The following is a 22277-nucleotide window of genomic DNA, read 5'->3' as shown; positions in this document are numbered from 1 at the left end:
CCACACCAAACTCCAAACCCCAAACATCAACAACAGTGACCACCAGCGCAGAGTCCAGACTAGAGGAGGTCACAATCCTGAGACCTTGGCCAGTGTCCACAAGTGATTTTTAGAAAAGAGGCATTCCAAGAACTTCATTCAACCCCACAATTGAAAGCATTAACAGCATCCCCAGGCAACAGCAAAGAATAACATCTCTGTGTCCCCTTCCTGATCACAGCATCCCATGGCATCCATGTGCCAACACCATGGAGCTGTGCTGAGCCCTGGGCTTTCTAAACATGCCAGTCCATACTGAGCTCCTGCTGCCTCAAGAGAGTAGTGCTGTTGTAGGGTGGACTGTGAGTATGATTCCATTTTGGATAATTAACCCTATTGGTGCAGGCATGTGTCAATCCCAATTTTTCTGAGCCCCCAGTAAACATGATGCCTTCCCTTTGAAATCAATTATGGGCAAAGAAGATCTCATTAAAACAAAAGAGCAGTACTGGAACGAGCAGTAAGACCTGGTAACTTGCATGCTTGCTATTTCTCAAGAACTGTAGAGACAGTAAAGGAAGTAAAGGAACCCATTCCCAATAAATAAATCAGCAGTGCACTGGAATGAGCCAAGAAAAGATGACTTTTACAGTTATATGTAAGAACATCTCCTACATTTTCTCAACATGAAATAAATAACCTTGATGCAAAAAGGGCAATACAAATATTGCAAATCCTATTTCCTGTTCGTCACTCTTCCAAAAGAAATATAAGACTTGTTCCTAAGTAAAGGTGCTTATACATATCCATGTCTGCTAAGCAAAACACATAATCATTAGAACTAGTCTAATTTCAGTAAAAAGAATATTCTGACAGTCACAAATTTATTCTTTATGATTTACAGCTCCATGGTTTTATCTTCAAGTGAAATATTTAATTTCTTCTTATATTGAAGCATCAAAACCATATAATTAATATGTAGTCAGGCTAATCCTTAAGCACTATAAATCAGAAGCATTATATAAACAAAAGTGTCGTCTTGAACAAGATTGGGAGTGCAGAAAACTACTTATATCCCACTTTTATAATGAGGCAGTGACTCAGAGCAGATAGAAAATGATTAGTTTTCCTTCCAAAGTAGAAAATATTGCTTCCATCTGTAAAGTATAATATTGTGATGTCATAAAGTTTTCCTAAACACTGAATTTACCCTTATTCCCTCTCAATCATTTTAAAAGAACTGCTCTCTCTTATAGAGCTTGGATTTAAATCACAGTAACACACCAAGAAGATGAATGACATTGCTGTTAGATATGGCTAAAATTGGATCCTTCAGCACAGGTGAATGATGAGACAGCGCTTCTCTTCTTGATATATTTTCTTCTTCTATTAGTTTCCTTCCATGGCTGGGATTTCAGTTTGAATTTTAATGTATGCAGTTGCTGCTAATCTTAGTGTCTGATTTTTTTTCCAGCGCCCTCTTATTGTATAGACAATTCATTCTCCAAAGCAGTAATACACTGAGGCTTGTGACTGCCCAGGAGATAAAGCAATTCAGAATAAAGTTAGAGCCAGCTCTGCAGAAAGGCACAGACAACAGGTCAATATTCTCAGAAACAACCCCTCACCACACAAAAAATGCACACCTTTGGAACAAGGCACAGGCTTTCCCTCAGAGGGCTCCCATCCCACATATTGCATTGCTAGGAAGTCACCAGGGGAACATGATGGGCATATCCAAATTCACAGCTTCAGATTTTATTGAAAGGGCGAATTGCAGCCTATTTCCTGGTTTACAGAGTCTGCCACAGATGCACACAACCCAAACTGCAATCAATGCCAGTAGTTAAGTGTGAGCACTCAGATAATCCCCCCCAAAGCCAGTTGCTCCTGGAAAACCATTCAGAGAAAGAAACTGGTTAACTATTTTTCTAGGAAGCAATTTTTCTGATGTGATTTGCATGGTGTTGTTGTTTTATCTTTCTATCTAAAAGACTGATGAGCTTGCATATCTTCTGCCTAATTCTGGAAATATGAAAACAAAGTTTATTAGGAAAAGGTTAATTATATCCTTGCATGATCGGAGGTTGGGTGTAAAGGTTGGGGTAAAAGTTTGAGAGGATTTTTCATCAAAATGAACCCACTCAACTCTGGGAATGATCTGTAAGAGGCTTACAGATCTGTAAGAGGCTTACAGAGTGCATGGGCTGAAATCCACTCTTCATTCCTAACATGAGCATAATGGAGCAAGGACCAGGGACAGAGATGGCAACTGAAAGTGCAACAGGCAGCTCTGTTCTATGTGTAGTAATTATTTTTACTATTTTGGCATGTGATCGGGTGGAATTTCCTAAACATTCGCTTTCTCATTAAGAAGTGTGAGTCTAAGCAACAGTCTTGACACAGGCCATTGGTTTCTTCAGTGTCCAAAGATGATGGTGTTCATTAGGACTGACATCACCTGAAAGAAAATTCAGACAGTTTACATGAACATGGATGCTGTTGTTAAGCTGTGTGATGTGCTGAGAAGGAAAAATGCATGAAACCTTTACTAATCCTGATTAAATCACTGATGTTTCCTGTATGAACTTGGAATTACAAAAGTCCTTCTTCCAAACAAATATTTCTATAACCAAAACTACCAGCTGAAGACAGATAGAAAAAAATATTGCCAAAGCTCATCTCTAAAGCCAAAGTTGAATAAAACCTGAAGTGTGAACTGACATTTAGAGCAGAGTTAGTTGAGGTACAGACTTTGAAGCTCCCTCCAGGATTTTCCCCATTGTCACACTATTTTTAGAGAGCAACACGTGTGCTCAGCAATCTGTCCAAGTTTGAGACAAAACCCAGGCTGCTCTTCAAAATTCTGGTTTTCTCACATTCAACTTTCTCTGTGTAGGACACTGCCAGGACTGGAGAGGAACACTCCCTATTTCAACCAAGGCAATTGTGATTACAGCAAAAGGTCTTTAAACCTGTACCCTTTCCACCATAGTTACACACCCAGCCTCAGAGTTTAGACATTTGATTTTATTCTCTGACTTGCTTTACAGAGCTCTATAGCAGGGATACAGCCACTTCTCAGCTCTATAAAGCACTGAGATCTAGCAGCTCACACACTTAGGTTCTGTTGGCACCTAAGCAGAAGCTGCACAATTCACTTTGCCCTAGAGCCCCACAAAGCTCCGACTCTGAGTCCTCTGCTTGTTCAGCTCTACTCCTGTACCTCTGGTGTGTCTAGCTGGGAAGGATAAGACTTATCTTAGTGATTGGCACCATTCTTGTACAAAGAAATTACAAAATAACGATGGAATCCATTTGAAGATAAAATGCTCTGAGATAGTCCCAAACGCCAAAGGCCACAACATATACAAACCTAAAAACATTACTTAGAGATTAAACAGAGAGAAAATTTGTAAAATGTCACCAGTAAATAGTTTGACTCACATTTATAAAATATCCACACCCTAAAACCAAACACAGAGGAAGTAGAAAATCATTAAATCCTTTCTTGTAGGCCAATGAGCAGCTGTGAGCGGGGTCTCCAGAGAGCTGCCACACAGCAAACTAGCCTGTAATAACTGGCCAAGGCAAAGTCAAACAGCATGTTTCACTAAATGAAAAAGATGAATCCTAGCACTACAAATCACCTGGAACACAGAGATCCACAAATCATTTCAGCATCCAGGTTAGGAACACATGGTCTGGCATGGGAAGGGCCAGTTCTTCACTTGATTTCACAGTTATGCATCACACCAACTGTGCTCCATTACTCAGAGGACAAAAACTGTTCCATTCTGCTTTGGAACCAGAGCAAACTATTCCAAACCTCTGCACAAGCACCAATAGGGGCTTGTTTTCCAAACATGAAGAATAATTATGACTCCTTATAATTCATTCCTTGCTAGGTTTTCATCTTCCTAGCTTGTAACAAAGCCAGTTGTTGGGACAGAAGCATTTTTAAAGTTATAAAGCAAGGAAGCTGGAAGAGAAGCTGCCCTTCCATTGCAAAGGCTGGTTTGCTGTGCCAGGTTATCAACAGAACATTTGCATCACTGCAAGTCCTGTAACTCACTTCTCTTTGCCATATGTTTGGATGGATCCTTTACTATGCTGCAAAAAATCACATTTTGGCAAAAAAACCCATTACAGTAACACCAGAGAAGGCACTACGAGTACTTCTTTACAAAGGATTTAGAAGGGAACATGCACAGATTTTAACAAAATACTTGTCTGCTAATAGCATTCATTGTTTCCATTCAGATCTGAAAAATCACCTTTTTTTTTTTCATTGTTTAGCATATAAAATTTGGTTGGTTTTTAAAGCTCCAGCTTTGGAGAGTCTGCTCTTAATTTAAGATCTGACTAATTTAAATGTCCTTTGGAATTCTTAGTTCTTTCATCATCAATTTTTCCCCTATCGGTAAACAGATCATAATTTACTAATAACACTAGGAAGATTTCAATACTCCAGGATTATTAATTACCTTAAATTTTAATCTGTTTTTAAAAATATTTATTTACTAGAAAGTTTGGCTTTCATATTGATATTTTTCATGTTCAAAGCTAAAATTTCCAGATGAAATGCAGAAAATAAAGCCTTTATTTACCTTGAAAGCAAGAATAAACCCATTATTCCTGAACTAAAAATATTTAACTGTCAGAAACAGCACATCAGCTGAGCTTTGTAATATATAAGAGTTTAAGAACCACGTGCCTTTCCCCCCGCATGATGAAACCACATTAGTCCAAGACAGAATATTATCAAGCTGTCCAGAGCAGCACGGAAGGTTGGTGACACTGCAGCTCCCCTCCCTTGTGACTTTCATATTTCCTTCCTTTTCCCTCCCCAATCCCTCCCATCCTGTTGCCAATTTCCAGGACATGTACAGGAAGAAGGGAGGAGTTGTGGCAGGAGGGAGGGAGGGAGGGAGAGGCAGAAGAGGCATCAGGCAGGAAACACGGGCAGTCCGTGAGCCCAGGCAAGGGATCCAGAGCCCTTTCCAAAGCCTTCCACCTGCCCTCGGGCCAAGCCTGGCATTCCTCCCCGCACAGACCAGATTCCTCCAGATTCTCTTCAGAGTATGTAGCATTTCACCCTCTTTATGCACACTTCCAGTATATATATATTTAAATAAACATTAGTAACTAAAATTTTAGGATTCAACAGTTGAAGCTAAAAAGTGTGAGGGACCCAGTTCTGTACCTCTGTTGCAACAGTTCAACAGGCACTGCCCTTTTTGCCTACTTTTATGAGAATTACGTGCAAATGGCTGAGAAAAAACCCAATCCTGGTGCCAGGACAAGGCATCTGGGAGACACACTGCACACCATAAACTAGAATGTGCCAGCAGCTGATGGACTGAAATATTCTCCAAGCATGTCTCTCACAGGGTATTCCCATCAGTTTTACATCCTGCTGGGAGACTCCCATTCTCCCAGTGTCCAAAAGGGTGATGTGAAAAAGGAGCAGCTACAGGGAATGTGGAGCTCTGCATTTCCCAACAGATCTTCAGAACTGGCCAAAGGGCTGAGTGTGGGAATTCACTTAAAGCAGACCCAAGTCTGCAGCAGAAATAGTCCTAAAATGAGCCAGCAGAAATAGTCCTAAAATAAGAGTGTGTGAACTTAGGTCAGAGCTGACTTTGTATATAAACATGAGCATAAGCACACTCTCAGGACACCCTCAGGACAGGTTTAGCCCCTGCCATGTGCACCAGAGCCATTGTGGTCTGGTTCTTATGTTAATAGCACAATAACCCAGAGCAGGAGTGCAAAGAGCTCCTTCCAAAGCTTCCCCTCCTAATTCCCTACCTTTAGCCAGCAGCCCTTAGCCTTCAAGGGCGTTGATGCGATTACAAAGCAGAGGTTTGTGCTATGCCACGGAGTCACCACAGCACTGCTGGGCAGGGGCAGCAGCTACAGCCTGCACCTGAGCTGTTCACAACACAGCTCTGCCCTGCCCCAGCAGGTTTTCCAACAGTCATTGTCTGAGACCCCATTCCTACATGACAGAGTAAGTTATTTTCAAATTGCAGTTGCATCTGAATTTTTCCCAAGAAGGACTATCACACATCCAGTCTCACTCATCAGAACTCGGTCCACCTCTGTCAGGGGACACCGTGCTCCGGGGGAGGCTGACACCCACCAGAGCTGCAGAAGTGATGCCAGCTGGCCAGTGTAGACTGCCCCAATAGGAAAGCACTGAGTCTCACAGGGTGGAGCAATTTTGCTTGGTCTAAGGGCTGGCTACATCATATTCTGGGAGCAGAACAGTTAACAGCAGCAGTACTGAAAATGTCTGATGAATGAAATCCCTCCTCCTTCTGAAGGATATATTTCATTAATTATTACCTTCCAGAGTGTGTTGACTTGCTCCTGTCTGTGCTGAATTTCATGTAAACCCTCTGTTGAATGTCACATGCTCATGCGCTGCCTGAAGTGCAAGATTTTGTATTTGGGTACCTGCTGTAGCTGACAGATGTTTACAAACTCATGTATCTGCACAGCTTCTTCCTGCCTATCCATCTGTGCTCCCTGTTAGACAGCAAGTTATTCCACCTTAGGCTGGAATAATTGAAGATTGTGACATCAATCCTTAATCTGCATTTTTTAGCTGGTAGCATGCAGAGATTTTAAGTTACAGCTACTAGACTGTCATTTTATATTAATCTAAGCTGCTTATTTAAGATTCAGCTATTTCTAAACAAGTGGCTGTAACTATATGATGCTACAGCTGTTTTTAATGATGACAGGACTGTGATAACTGAGACCTGTGGAATGCACAACCTGCCATAATTTGTAACAGAAATTTCAGGATGGTCTGATGTACCAGAGGGCTGAGCCCTTTCAAAACCTCACAAAAAAAAAAAAAAAAATTAATACCCATTCCTCTCTGCTTTAACAGCACATGAAAAAGCAGACAGGTTCAGGGCTTTCTAGCACAGGCTAATCTTTGAGGGTCCTTAAGCATCTTTTACAGTCCCCATAGTGAGAGCCTCTCTCTGTCCTGTACAGCCAGCCCTCTTGTCTGAGAGGTGACACAGGATGGAGCTGGGGTCTCCTGCAAGCATCTCTACCCCAGTGATGAGTTACACATTATTTAATCCTCTTGGGAGGACAGAACATCAATTTCACCCACACCAACACCTTCCAGTAAGGGCTCAGGGTGGGGCTCAGGGTGGGCTTAGGGTGGGCTCAGGCTGGGCTCAGAGCAGGCTCAGGCTGGGCTCAGAGCAGGCTCAGAGTGGGCTCAGCTCCATGGACACATGCCAGGAGCAGAGCCAGAGGCTGCCCCCACACAGCAACAATAACCAGAGACAATTAGAACAGGGGTAATTATTTTACCCATATCAATTGATATGGAGATGATTAGCAGGGACAAGAGGCAGGGTGGGCTTTAAACCACCCCTTGAAGGAAATGAGAGTGGTAGAAAGGCAGCAGCTGGGCTGTGACCACTGTGCCAGGATGGTCTGGAGGGCACAGTGACCCCTCTGCTGGCTCCAGCAGAGCACTGGACCAGTACACAACTTAAAAAGCCTAAAATGAGTATTAATTACCCATTGACTAACAGATTGCAAGCCTCTTCTGTTTTCAAACTGTTCATAAATAGATTCTAATTTCTTCTGTGGAACAATTAAAAGTGTTTTTGTTATCCTGATGAACTGAACTGTAACCAAAGCTTTTGCAAATAAACACAAAGACAGATGATAAAGCTGGTAATAAGCAGATTGCTCCTGTGTCCTGAGCAGCCACCAACACTTGGCAGTGAATATCATCTTTCACAACAACAACAACAAAGGCTAAGAGCACACGGCTATTTCATGCAGTCATCAAAACAAAATGCACTGAATATTATATTTCATACTAAATACATTACCCTGGCAGTTTGACACTCAGCATTTCAATAGATATTGCATCTCTCTAACATTCTGCCTGAATTTCTGCAGATGGACTTTTAAGTATCAATGGAAGATTACTTTACTTGTCATGCTAAAAAGATTTTAAAGAATGGTTGCACACACTTCATTTTTAATTTTTTATATTTCTTTTTTTTTAAAGGAAAACGACTTATGAATTCAGAAACATGGTTCTACTGAGAGGTCAAAGCCCATGTTGCTGCAGCCCTTTGTGTGTGGTGCTCTTCCAGACACTCAAATCTCTCATTTGATGTGCCCAGCAAAGCACAGGGAGGATTTCTTCAAGTTAAACTCAGCTTACCTAGACAATGCTGGGCTAAGCTGAGAGAAGATAACAGCATTCTCAGGTCTCATCAAACCATTGTGACGTTGTTTTTTTTTTAAACTGTATTTTATTTTAAAGCTGTGAAGCTTCCTGGAGACATGCAAATACTCAAGAATCTCAATTCTCAGTAAAAACTCCAAATGAGTATGCACCAAAGGAATAAAACCCAGCTGGAGGTCATGACTTCAGAAGACATCTTGAGCACACAAATATCTCTCAGGATCACAAACAGACAAAACCAACAGCATTAGCCCATGAAAAATGTGTACTTTGAGGTTCAGTTCCAGAGTCCTGAAAATCAGACATCTGCCAAGGTTAAGTGGGACACATATTTAGTGTCTGCCAGTCACTTACAGAGTTTTGGGCACAAACCAGCCCCCTCACCTGCACGTCTCTGCTCTGACTCCCAGTCAGAATGCCCAGGAACTGCCTCATCCAACCCTGGACCTCCACACTAGCACCATCTCGGCTGCTGCCTTCAGATCCAACAGCAATTAACATCCTTGTAAGCTGCAGCTATTCTAGAATTTCAAATTTACTTTTTTTTTTCCAGATGGAGGAGGGAGTTCATTCGCAGAGAGCGAGTTTCATCACTCACGTGGCAAATCTGCCAGTAGCAGATCACAGAATGGATTGTTACCTTTCCCTATCCATTTTGCAAAGATATTGCTTTCTTTCCAGACTGCAAACATCACTTCTAACTGGATTTTGAATTATAATGTGAACTTTACAAAATTATTGGTGCTATTCATATCACTAGTTAGATTCTATGGAACAGTGATATTTTTTGACCTTCCCCAAACCAGCACCTCTTAGTGTTTATTATCATAACAGAACCACAGCCAGCAAAAATTGAACATTTCCAAGTAAAGTATTACATTGCAGGGAGTAAACAAGGAATAAAACATTTTTATACTTCTCCCTAAACTTATTTGCTTTTTGAAAATACTTATGCAGCACAAAGACACGAGTTTAGTGAGAAACACAGCCAATTTCTCTCGTTTAATTGAAACATTTATGCTTTTTGTTCTGCTAGCAATGAATAGTAATATTGCAAGATAAATACACAAGAAACTTATAGATATGATTGTAAAACAACATCATCCTAATGTTTCCACTTAATTACCCTGAAATGTATTCTATTTAATATTCATTACTCAAAAGCCAATTTAAAAGAGAATGAGGTGAAGGGACTTATTCAGAAAGACGGACTGTCATTCACTGCAATAGTTATCTAATATACAGAAGTTAATAAAGCAGATTAATCTACAAGTCCCTTTAAGCCATCACTGAGTTTAGAACAACTGCCTCTTTGACCCCTAACCCTCCCGCTGCGCACCAGTAGCAGGTGCCAGCTGCGCTGAAATGATGGCTGAGGCGTTTTAAGGCAAAGCCTTTTCTTGCTTTGCTTCTGACCAGCAGCTGACCCTGTAGAAGCGATTGTTTCATGTGCTGGCCTAAAGGCTACACAAACCAGCAAGGGATAAACAAAAGCAGACACGGAGCAGCTGCCTCGCCCGGGGCCCTGCGGCGCCGACACCTCGCGCGGCCGTGCGGAGCTTTGTGCTCCTCCCCGGGCTGGTACAAAGCGCGCTCGGAACTTCTCCCCAGCCCAAAACTGCTGCTGCCAACTGCAGCACAGCTTGGATGATTAAGAGGGGATTCCCAATTTGATTTAGCGCCACTATTAAGACCGTGAAATCTTCCGATAGATCACTAATGATGATGTATTTTAACATTAAAAGTCTTAAAATTAAATTACTCAGTTCACATGATAACGAATCACAATGAGGCTTTAAACAAAGTGGAATTAGAAAAGACACTAAGCTCATTAATTTTTTCGTTTGTTAATTGACAGCACACATAGTGATAACTATACATTTAGCAATATACTTGGGACTGGGATTGCTGCCATTTTTATACATGAACAGTAAGAAGCATGTATAAAAGAGAAGCAACTGTAGCTTTCATTAATATAACACAGCTTTGACATAGTTATTTTGCTGATGCAAATGACACAACCACAAAAACAATCAGAGTAATGATTAAATGCAGTTATGTACATGGGAGACTACTAGTGCAAATGTTAACATATTTAAATGGGTTCCTTCATTAAAAAGATTATATATGATATTAAACCATCAATCAAATTGAAACACTAGAGTCTAAATGTATTGTCACTGGTTAAAGTAAATGACTTTGAGACTGAATTTTGGCTCACTCAATATGATGTCTTTTCTGTTGCTTAGCCACCCAAATCTCTGCTGGCTTGGCTACAGCTGGTATATCCCCATCCCTTTCAATTAATAAAGAAAGTTATGGTAGTATTGGATAACATTTTTAAATTGGGCTAAGAGGCTGAAACAGATGTCCCAGGGAAAATCCTTCTCACTATTTTATCAAAACTTTCAAGCCTTGAGCCAGCAAACGCTGAGCACCCTCATCCTGATTCAGCTGAGCCTTTAAACACATTTGATTTTAAGCATAGGAACAATCACACCTGTGGGTTTGATCTGCTCTTAAGATGAAGTATATGCTCACAAATATGAGTGAGGGTCTTAGGCACTCAACATCTTGCACACCAGTACCCTCTGCCAATGCCAATTAGATTTCTTTGTGATGTGCTTATGTGTAAGTGCTGCTGCCTGGGCCATGAAGTACGTGTTATAAACACAGCTCCACTGCAGGTTTTTATCTCTATTACTGTGCATAACTCCACACTAGCTGTATACAGCACTGAGCTTTATCTGAAAAACAAAAACATCACTTATTTCACTATATAAAAGGGAAAGAAGGAAAGTTCCAATTTATAATACTTTCTCGTTGTAGTAATGCCACTTGATTTTTCATTGCTACTGGCACCTCTGCTTTCTGGTTTCCACTTTCCAGGCAGTGCCTGTTGTGCCGCTTCACTTGGTGCCTCCCATCACTGGGTCCTTGGTCACTGGGCAGCCCAGGCAAGTTCCTCAAGACCTCACCCCCTCTTCCTCCCCAGGACCTCCCATCCCGTTCTGGCTCCTGGCTCCAGGCTCTGGTCTTTGTTCACCTGCATACCTTCCCTCTTACCTACTGCGACACTCCTGTCCAGAGGTCCCTCTCCAGCCCTTGTATTCCACCAGATTCTCCTCTGGCAGGGAATGCTGGCTCTTCCCATGTCCCTGCCAACCATCCCCTCCTCCAGCACTGCTCACCTGTTGTCCCCTGAAATGCTGAACCCTGGAGCACAGCCTCAACCCACAGACCCAGCCCCAAAGCACCTCTCTGCCAGCGCTGGGGCTGAGACATGGAGCAACCCTGCCCATGGCCAGGGGGAACCCAAACACTGCTGCAGTGCTCAGTCTCATCAAAAACCCAGTTCACTGTCCACATGATCTTCCTGAAAATGATGCACAGCAAGTAACCACTGGCACTGCTGACCCTCACTTGGCCTAGCTGTACTTTACATCCCTGCCCAGGAAACACCCAGGAAAGAAAGTGAATACTGGAATGCCACTGAAATCCTGTTTCTATTCAACCAACCATCCATTTATCCCCTCTGCAGCCAGCACAGAATCATTTCAGAGATGCAATCAAGAATTCTTTACCTATTGTGCCTTGTTCATAAACATTTGTTAGAACTGCAGGTGAAAGATGCTACAAAACTCATCAATTTTTGGAAAGAACTAAAAGGAATAGTATTTTAAGACACAAAAATTGAGCTAACAGCCTAATGTGTAGAGTTCAGCAAGATCAGCATTAAGAGAGGGTAAAGGTAGCTTCTTAAGACCAAAAATTACACTTTCATTTATAAAGTGAAGTACCAAAAGTCTCAATTTGAGAAAAATTACAAAGTAGGAGCTTTTTTTTAAAAAACTATTTATCAAAGTGCTTAGAACAGAACATAACATCAATAGGTGAGTGCAGTAAACTTAATACCGTGTTCTACCCATACATCTGAAATTACTTCCCACATTAATTCGGAGTGGCTGTAAGATCCCCTCACCAAGTGGATATATGCAGATGGAGCTCAGGCTGCTCGCCCGGGGCTACGAGCCCGGGCACGGCAAAAGCCGGCCAGAGCCAACAGCCACTGCTGAGTTTCCCAGGGATGCCGAAATTTGCTCCTGAGCATTACGGAGCTGTTTCACTTCCATGTTCTCTATTGCTCCCTCTTCATACAGTCACGTCAACCCATTAAAGCCCCGAGCTGCTGCGGGTCACACGTGAGGGATCAAGGTAGGATCGAGGGGGGCGATCCCACAGCTCCGCTGCTCGGGGCCGCGTCACACCGCGCTGTCCGCAGCGGCCGCACCGCGACCGCCCCGCTGGGCAGCGTGGGCGTGATGGGGATGATGATGATGATGATGATGATGATGATGATGATCATGATGATGATGATAGTGATGCCACAGGACAGCGGGACACCCGCACTCGCGGCCGGGCGGGCGGCGGTTCCTGTTGCGAGAGGGCCCCGGGCCCGCAGAACCGCCCCTGCCCAGCCCCAGCCCCTCCCGCCGCCCGCGGGCCCGGCCCGCACCTACCGCCCGCCGCCTTCTCCTCCGGCGAGGCGGCCGCTCGGCCCCGGCCCCCACCCCGGGCAGTTCCGGGCAGTTCCGGGCTGTGCCGGGCTGTGCCGGTCCGTGCCGGGCAGCTCCGGGCTGTGCCGGGCAGTTCCGGGCTGTGCCGGGCCGGCGGAGGCGCTGCCCTGCCCCGGGCACGATGGGCGGGGGCGCGGGGCCGGCGCTACCCGAGTTCCCGGCGCAGCCCGGCACGGCCCGGGGCACACCGGCGCCGCTGCGGGGCCTGAGCGGGGCCGGGTCGTTGTCCGGCTGCCGCCGGAGCCTCACGGCAGCCCCGAGCCCCGGCTGGGAACTGTGCAGGGGGCGCGCCAGCGGCGCAGGTACCGAGCCGCCAAACCCCCAAAGTGCAGCACAGTTTGGCAGCAGGCCGCAGGTTTTCAGCGCCGTTAAGCGTCTGTGACCCGCTCCTTAACAGGGTTATGCATTACTGAGACCAAACAGATGTCCTGAAAACTGAAACCGCTGGTTAGGAAGCAGCAATCTTGTTCATTAGCTTCTATGATAGTCAAATCGTCCATAAACCCAGTGTTTAATGGCCAGCCAATGAATAATCAATGTCTCACTTTTCATCCGAGTGTGAAAGAGAGAATAATCTAATACGCCGTGCCCCCGGTAGTGCACCAGGCCCTGGGTTCCGCTTCTATTCAGGGCTGATTTATAACCCAATGGAAACCTGATGTAAACATATGATCAATGAGTCCCATCATTGCTAATAATAACCCCCAACCGACACACTCCCTCATCTCCAAAGCCATCCCTTTAGGCTATTAGTTTTGTCCAGCTAATCCTCTCCACTATTCCTGCCTGCTGCTTTTACCTTGGCCATCCGTTCAGTCCGGCAGACTCAGAAGTAATTTTATACGCAGCAGAGAGCGGGTGGAATTGATTTTTCGCTCAGTACTCAGTTCCCATCTGAATAATTATCAATTTTACTGCCTCATAAAGGGAAGAGTCAAAATTTCAAATCAATTCAAAAGAGCTTCTGAGACCATAGAAACTGTGCATGAGAATAAAGGTCAAAGTTGTCAGTGACCTCGGGAGATGATGTCAGATATTAGTACCCTGAATAGTTGACATCAAAGGCACTCAATATGATATGACTAGTGCTAATGCAAATCATATTTATGCTGACTGCTGGAGACCAGCCATTAATATTTAAAAGAGTATGTGAAAGCCTGCATTCAAAATAAATATAACGTATTCCGCAGAATCTGAAGTTAATAAAGACAGATCGCTGCCTAGTCATATGCTGTAAAGTGAAAGATTACTGCATATTAACAGACAAAGTATTACATCAGGACTGCCATAAATGGACCAGCCTGCTGCTCTGCCCCTTCAATCACTGCACGTGAGGTGCAGTGTGGAGTAATCCAACAGCCCCAAACGCTGACTGCTGCTTCCAGGAAACCCCTGTCAGGCGTGTAAAACATAAGAACCTGTAATATGACAAGGGAATCATCCTATTCTGGTAATGATGTCAATAATAAACACCATTAATATTCTTGGAATTTAGTGCCAGGATTATATTAGCTACCATTAGTTCCTTTTCACCTTCAATTAGAACAGCAAGCAAATGCCAACAACAACTGGTGACTGCATGCCAGGCTTTTTACAAATGACGCCCAGCTAGCAGGGAAACACAAATGATCACACTCGTCATTTGCATTTAGTTAGATTAAAAGCCTCCTGACCTGTGAAACACACCTCCTTAAATGCCACTGCATTAGATTCCTGTAAATAAGCATTTCCAAATAGTTTAGTGAGAATTTAAGGGCATGTGGCATGGGGAGATCTGTAGCTATGAACATCTTGGTCTCTCTGTAATGCACTTGGGCTGTGAAAACCTGAGGGAGTTGAGAAGGGGCAATCTCTCCTAAGCACTACAGAGGCCACTTCCTTTTCAGAAGCATGAGATTTAATTTCTATTGTATTTACCTTTAATAGAAAAAAATTCCAGTGAGTCATCTACTGTAAAATAAAATATTCAAACTTGGCAGCATATAGACATTCAGTTTGCACATTTCATTACCAAAATGTGTAGTTCAATGCCAGAATTTTTTCTTCTTCCTCCTAAAATACTTTAGAGACTTTTCTTCCCATTTGTCTATAGAAATGTATTGATGATCTCACATACATTTTTTTTATCAGCAAAAATGAAACACTCAGTTGTAAGATGCTGTACAGACAAGTACAGGGCCTACACTGTTCAGTGTGACAAAAAATACCTTCAGTCCTTGGTTGTCATGAGAACACAGCTGAAGCTACTCAGGGGTTGCATCCCAGAGTGGGGACATTTGTTCTGTCACTAAATAGCCACTGCTACGTGATGTTAAGTACCGCAAAACCCAGGAGAATTCAGAAATATAGTAATACCCCATAGAAAAGGCTGTGAATTCACCTGGTGTAGAACTTCTGGGTTCTGCTGCATGAAGTGGAGCAATCTCTCTCCATCCTGTGAAATATCTCTACCTCTGTGAGAGTCTTCTTGTCTTTAGTGCCTGAAGAAGCAGATGACAATGTAGTCTAAAGTAGCTCAGCAGCTGGAGGAGACAATTGTATCTGTGTAAAAAATGAAACAGTTTTGTAATTGTTTCCATAAAAACAAAAACTAATAATGACATTTCACAGTACTTCGAGAGCTCAAGTTTAATCTATTTGACATTAGGCTAGATGATAAATCACCCAGTCTCGTTTTGGCAGAGGGGCTGGGCAGCTTTGAAGACTGCTTTTACTAAGGCCCCTTTGCTGTTGGGGAACTGGTTATTCATGTTATACCATGTTGTGGGATATCTACATGAAGGATCCTGTAACTGCAGCAAGCCTCATTCAGCACTGTATGAACACTGGCTGCTCATCCTCTGGCAGGATGAGGGCTGACATTTTACTGGTATTCAGTTTCACATTCAAAAGACTGCGGATTCCTGGAAACTAAAATTCTAGTTTCATCTGCCTACTGAGAAGAAAAGGTTAAACCCAATAGAGCTGTTATCCAGGCTTTCCTCAAGAAGGGTTTCCCAGTGTTTCTGTGCCCCAAGGAGCTTATAGTCCATGTCAGGTGCCAAACACTGAACAAGGGTCATTAAAGGCAGTAAAAAGGTCATCACGAACAGCCAGTTAGTCAGTTCACTCACTAATGAGTAATTGAAGTGGCTAAAGTGTATTAAATCCATTAAAAGCAGTGTCCTGGCCTGTGGTTCTCATGCACTCTTCCCTTGCCTTGCTCTGGCAGTGTCAGTGTCATCCCCTGCCCACTGCCACCTCCTTGAGATGGCACCCAAGGGACTCCCTAGCCACCCGGACACAGCCCCCTGTGCTGCCTCCAGTTCCCACCCTGTAACCCTTGTTCCACAGCTGCCAACTCCATCCCAACACAGCCCCTGAAGCTCCTTGTGCAGGCAGCAGCTGAACCTGCTGGGTGCCAAGCTTAGCCCTGATACCCTCTGCAATTCCAAGCATCCCATCCGAATGAGTGGAGTGTTGAGGGCTACATCCTGTTGCCACTAGCTTCAGCAAGAACTTCTCTAGGCCTTTTATAGTTCACAGTATTTATTTTAGATGGGCCACTGGAGTAAGGGATGTGGGGGTTGCAAAAGGAATTAAACTGTTAAAATGCTCATTCTAAGGGAAAAGGGATTAGAAGGATCCAATTAAATGTACCTTGAATTCTTTAAGCTATGCTAATTTGGAGGCCTGCCAACCTTGCAGTGTTCATTTAAACACATCCCTCTAGACACTGGAGTATTTTGATCTGTGTCTATTTAACTCCTTGAGCTCTGTGCTGACACTATTAACCCTTCAGAATCTAAATCTAAACAGCATCTTGCTAAGGGTGTTTTGGAGGAAACACTAAATGGACATTTAGCCAGAGAAGTGGTCTCCTAAGGCTTGATCTTCCAAAGCAACCAGCTGGCTCAGCAGCAGGAGCTGGGAGTCACCTAACAGCTCACAAAAATGACCTGGAGCCTCTCAGCTCTGTCTCCACAGGACCCATGAGCTTCTGAGGGCTGAACTCAATGGTACAAGAGGGCAGGACATTGCTGGAACAGAGCTGAGTCCAAAGCTGTGAGTGTTAACAAAGCCAAGGCCGCAGAACCTGGTACTGTTGTATTCCCAACCAAAACAGTCCTGCATATAAACTAGAAATGCAATGCAATTGCATGGTGGAATTGAATCACCATCAATAACAACAAGTGAGAGATTTGAAAATACATATTTCATAGGAGGGCTCTGCTGTATTTCCTAACCAGTGCTTAACTCTATTTCTTTTTAAATTGAATAATACAAAGTAAATCACTATCATCACTTTACAAAACAGCAGTAGTTCTAAACATGCTGATACTGTGCAAGTAGGTATTTTACACTCGACAGTAAGTGATTTTAGCAGGACAGCAGACAGTCTACGCTATCATTTGCTCATGAGAATCTGATAGGAGTGTTAAGAGCTACTTAAATTTGCCCATAACTATATATCAAATATGCTTCCCTATGCTCATTTTTCCTTTTGATTGCAGACAGGGAGTGTCAAGCAAACTCCCTTGAATGACTCTTTTGGGCATGTGGAACCCTGTGCTTTGCAGAACAATGTTCTCACTAAATCTTAGTGAGACAAGCCAACCAAATAAATAGAACAAACAGGAGCAATGAGGAGCTACCAGCTCTAGGCTATGGACAGATAAATGGGTGAGAAGACAGAATAAAGATGTAATTACAAAGGAAACAGAGAAAAATCTTGGTATAATCAGGAAAAATGCAGTCAAACCATGCTTCTCACTTCTGGTCCACTCAGCTCCATGCCCTGTGTACAAATCATTTGGATCACCAAGCGAGCAGGTCATGGTTACACAGGCACCACCTCCAGCTCTGGGTGTGTCATCAGGGAGCAGCAGCACTTCAGCAGCTTTGTCAGGCAAACGGAGCCCTCTGCACCTCCCTGATGACCAGCTGGGGACAGGGACCGGCCGAGGACATGGATGGCAACTGTGGCACCAGTCACCAGTCCCTTGGGTTTCTGCTTTGCTAGCCGGTGTTCATTTCAGATTTGGGGCCTTACCTGCACTTCTCTGTTATCTGTGTGGTTTTGCCTCCTGTATGCAATTCCAATCAGCCATCAGCTCATTCAATTGCAGGTTGAGCATGTATCTTAGAATGGGTTATATTGTTTTTTAGAAGAGACATCAAGACCTCAGAGGACTTGATGATGCCTTTTGGTCTCAGCAATATGACAACAACCTGCTGGAAGGAAATTGTTTTTCAGTAGTTTAATGACATTGCTGAATCTCTGCAAATTAAAAGATTTTGGTTTGGCAAGGAGAGGGAGTTAAGTGGTATTTTCTTTGTCCGTCAACTGCTTGTAGTTCAATACTGGCATTATTTGCCTTTGAGACTAAAGCTGGAAAGTAAATGGATTTAGCAATTTAACATCTAAATTAGGCAGCAAGACAGAAAAAAATGTTTTACTTTTTCCTCAATGAATAGCATCCTATACTATTAATCATATGAGAATTAGAAAAGCTTTTCAGAGATTAGTGACAAAATGCCAGGCAGACTGCCTTAAAAGGCTCTGATCCACTGAGTCAGCTGTGAGAAAGCCAGGTAAACACTTTGGAAGGGAACTGCTGCAGTGTTTATCCTCCCAATAAAAGCGGGGATGAGGGCTTCCGTTACAGCTGATTTGCAGTGAGGTGCCTCAGAAGGGATACATATTCCTTATAAAGTGGGGAATCAAGAAAGGTATTTACTCAGGATCAGAATGAGCACTCCTCAGGAAAAAGAATTTGGGGAATGGTTGTCCTACACCTGACTGCAATGATAGTCTCAAAGGTTTCACATACATAAAGAGAATGGAGAAAAATGTCACATACTTTTTTTCTGTGAAAGAGAAGTGATCTCCTTGTATATAATTTTTAAAATAAAAAAGACAGCTATTTAATTTATATAAACATTTCTGAAAATGACTTGTGTGTTCTAATCAGTTTAAAACACAATTCCCCCTCACATGGCTTATAGCCTTGAGCCCTACTATTCTGAGATGTTCTTGTGGCACTGATACAATTCAGTGAAAAAGGCAATGCTTGAATCTACTCACAAGGTTGTAGGTGGCCAAATAACACAGAGGACGTAAATTTATATTTCACTGTCTGATAATTAATAATGTCCCAAATACCAACATTTTAAAAGGGATAAAACATTTAGAAAATTAGGAAATACAGTGACAGGTGAGACTATTGCGATGATTAAAATCAAATCAACATTAAGAGCCATAAACTGTCCAATAGTTCTTCTGGACATGTCATTACAGCAGTATGGAAAATAACATTTCTTTAACACAAATGAAGAATTTAATGGCTGACTTGAATATTAATTCTTGATACATGATATTAAGGAAAAATAATCAGTTTGTCACTGCAACATGGAAATTTAAAACAAATGAAGCCTTTTTCAGCTGACTAATCATGGGAAGTAAGCACAGGCATTTGGACACAACCAAAACATGTCTTGGGGAGCTAACATGAAAACAAGTGAAAAAGACCAGCGGGATCCTAAAGATGGAGGCAGAAACCAAATGAGACCATTGTCCATCCAACCTCCTCTTAAAACCAGGGTCAGCACCAGACAGGTCCCTCAGGACTTTTTCCAGTATTTGGGAATATCTCCAAGGATGGAGACTGCACAGTGTTTTGGCCTTGTATGTTTGTACTTCTTTTTTTGTGCTGTAAGGACATTGATAGGAACTGAAGGAGAGCATTGGATAAGCAAATCTAGGGCTTATGATAAAAAAAGTGAGCTGTTAACATTAGGCATTATAGAGTATATAAGTGAGCAGAATATTAGGCATTATAGAGTATATAAGTTTTCTAAAATGTTCCTAAAAAAAAAAAAAAATCAATGATTTTTGATAATTAAACTCCCATATGCCTAAACCACAAAAGTTTGAAGCTAAAACTGGAAAGACACAATTTTCTTACTCCTCCTACCTGCCTTGAGTGAGAGATCAACACTTTTTGAGAGGGAAAAATAAACAGAACACCTGAAAGCTGAAGCTTATTTAGCTTTTACATTTTCTTCTCCCCCTTTTAGTTAGTTCCATTTGCTTTTCAAAGAGATGTTAAAAGTAAACATGGTATGCCAGTGAATTATGGAAATGAACATAACCAGTGTGTCCCATGGAAGAGGTGTGGAGGATAGCAGAGCCCAGGTCATGGCTTGCTGAGCTGGCCAAGGTCAGGTTCAGGCAGAATACCCACCTGCAGGGCCAGCCACGGGCAGGAGCCGTCGTGCCATCACCACTGCGACAAAGCACTCGGGATAACGGGGACATGGGTTTTGTTCTAGAGCAGAATGACCTGAACACTCCTCGTGCTGCGGCTCAGCCCTTCCCTGCCCGCTCCCCCTCGCAGTGCTCCCTCCCAAGTGCTGCCCGGGTGTATTTAGCAGAGGATCCCCTCCCGAAGTGCTGCCTGGGTGTATTTTACAGAGGATCCCAGGATCCCCTCCCGAAGTGCTGCCCGGGTGTATTTAGCAGAGGATCTCAGGATCCCCTCCCGAAGTGCTGCCCGGGTGTATTTTACAGAGGATCCCAGGATCCCCTCCCGAAGTGCTGCCCGGGTGTATTTTACAGAGGATCCCAGGATCCCCTCCCGAAGTGCTGCCCGGGTGTATTTAGCAGAGGATCTCAGGATCCCCTCCCGAAGTGCTGCCTGGGTGTATTTTACAGAGGATCCCAGGATCCCCTCCCGAAGTGCTGCCCGGGTGTATTTAGCAGAGGATCTCAGGATCCCCTCCCGAAGTGCTGCCTGGGTGTATTTTACAGAGGATCCCAGGATCCCCTCCCGAAGTGCTGCCCGGGTGTATTTAGCAGAGCGAGAACCCCTCAGTGCCTCTGCCCTCCTGCGGGCCCGGGGCAGCAGCAGCAGCTCCTGCAGCCACACCTCCACACGCTCATGGTGTGGGCTCCTGGTCCTTCCCGCAAGAACTCCCCTAATCAAGAAACCTGACTGAAGGGTTTGAACAGCTTCCCTGGCAGAAACTGCAGGGTATTCCAAGGTGACCAGAACGTAACTGCATGATTTATTTTTTCTTCCTTCAAATGCTGTCTCCTTCTCCATATTCCAAATTACTTTAGACTAGGACTCCCCAGCCCAAACCCCAAATATTGGACAGGCATCTGGTTCAAAATCATTAATTAAACAGTGCAAACGAATTCAGTGAACTGCAATTGGATGCTGTGCTTTATCATACCAGGTGTGCTTCTGTGGCTCTGATCCTCCCCTGAAGTGTTTTCAGGAAGTACTGAGTAACTGGTTTCTTTTTTCCATGGGCAGATACTTTTACATTCCTCAAATCACATCACAGCTGTGCAGAACAAGCATTATTTACACAATAGCAATGCTGATCAAATAAAACATAACCCCACAGATACTTGTACACACATTAATATTTTTCTTCTGTATAACAAATGCATGAGTTTTCAGTACGATTCCAGGAGAGGCACATTAATAAGTTTAAAAATTCAGGCTTCTATAAAAACACTCTCTGTAAAAATCTACAGGTTTAAAAGAATTTATCCAGTAACCAAAGAGTCACATTCTTTGGCTATTCAAAATCCAAGTGTCTTCCAAATTCCAAACATCAAAATTCAACATCTTCCATTGTTTGAAATATTATTATTTTTTTTGAAGATACACATGAATGTGCTGCCTTGAAAACCTGAGCTATCTAAATACTTAAATTCTTTCTGTAGCCAAGTAAAAGCAATTCCTATCTACTGCAGCGAGTCCTTCAGATACTGAGGTCAGAATACAGACTAAGATGTTACTTCTAAACAGGCAAACAGGCAATGGAACTCATATGATCCTGGGTGAGACACTTCAAAAAATGAGTTATAAGAGTGGCTTTGTTTTGGATATTACTGAAAAAAGGAGTACACATTCATAGAAAATACTGATACTACCATTGACTAATATTAACAGTATTAATAGATGACACAAGAATGATCTTACAGATTTGATGAGATGATAAATTCTAAACTAGCCAATAAATCAGAATATTTTGAAAGACAAAATATTCTCTTGTCTTCAGTAGATTTCAACTTTTCAAATTTACCATTGGATATAACTTGCTATTAGTTTAAAATAATAAGCTCAGGATATTCCAAACCCACTCGAGTGCTTTGCTATCTGCCACAGCTCCCAGTCCAGGAAGAGTGGGATGGCTCTGTTCAGGACTCCAGCTGTGTCTTGCCTTCTGCAGGAAACCTCACCTCACCAAGATTTATCACAACCCAAGCCACCTCAGAGAGACGCTTGTTTTTGTGCCTAAATGAGCTCCTTTAACAGGCTGTGTGCTGGCACAGGTCCCAGCTTGAGCCCACCAGCCCAATCCAACCATCATCTTCCTCTTAAGGATTCTTGTTTAGGGAATTAAGCATTGGATATATGGGAATGTTCCCATTAGGCATGTTTGACTATACAGACCATACACTGACTTAACTGAGA

General features: G+C 43.1%; 1 long non-coding RNA gene across 2 annotated transcripts in view; it reads right to left on the bottom strand.

Annotated features, from left to right (window-relative positions):
• The window catches only part of LOC139597546 (uncharacterized), a 45406-nt gene that overhangs the window by 4423 nt on the left and 18706 nt on the right, over positions 1–22277 (bottom strand). Inside the window, exons 1-2 of one of the 2 annotated variants that reach the window (XR_011681642.1) lie at positions 17834–18002; positions 15182–15342 (exon numbers count right to left, since the gene is read on the bottom strand). This is a non-coding gene — a long non-coding RNA (uncharacterized lncRNA). Of the gene's footprint in view, positions 1–15181; positions 15343–17833; positions 18003–22277 lie in introns of those variants that run through there. The other variant, XR_011681641.1, reaches the window with a different exon arrangement.

This window comes from Agelaius tricolor, unplaced genomic scaffold (genome assembly GCF_023055355.1).
Source record: "Agelaius tricolor isolate 1412-34295 unplaced genomic scaffold, bAgeTri1.0.p SCAF_18, whole genome shotgun sequence".
In the NCBI taxonomy this organism is placed as follows: domain Eukaryota; kingdom Metazoa; phylum Chordata; class Aves; order Passeriformes; family Icteridae; genus Agelaius; species Agelaius tricolor.
This window is presented reverse-complemented; position numbering and strand designations above follow the sequence as displayed.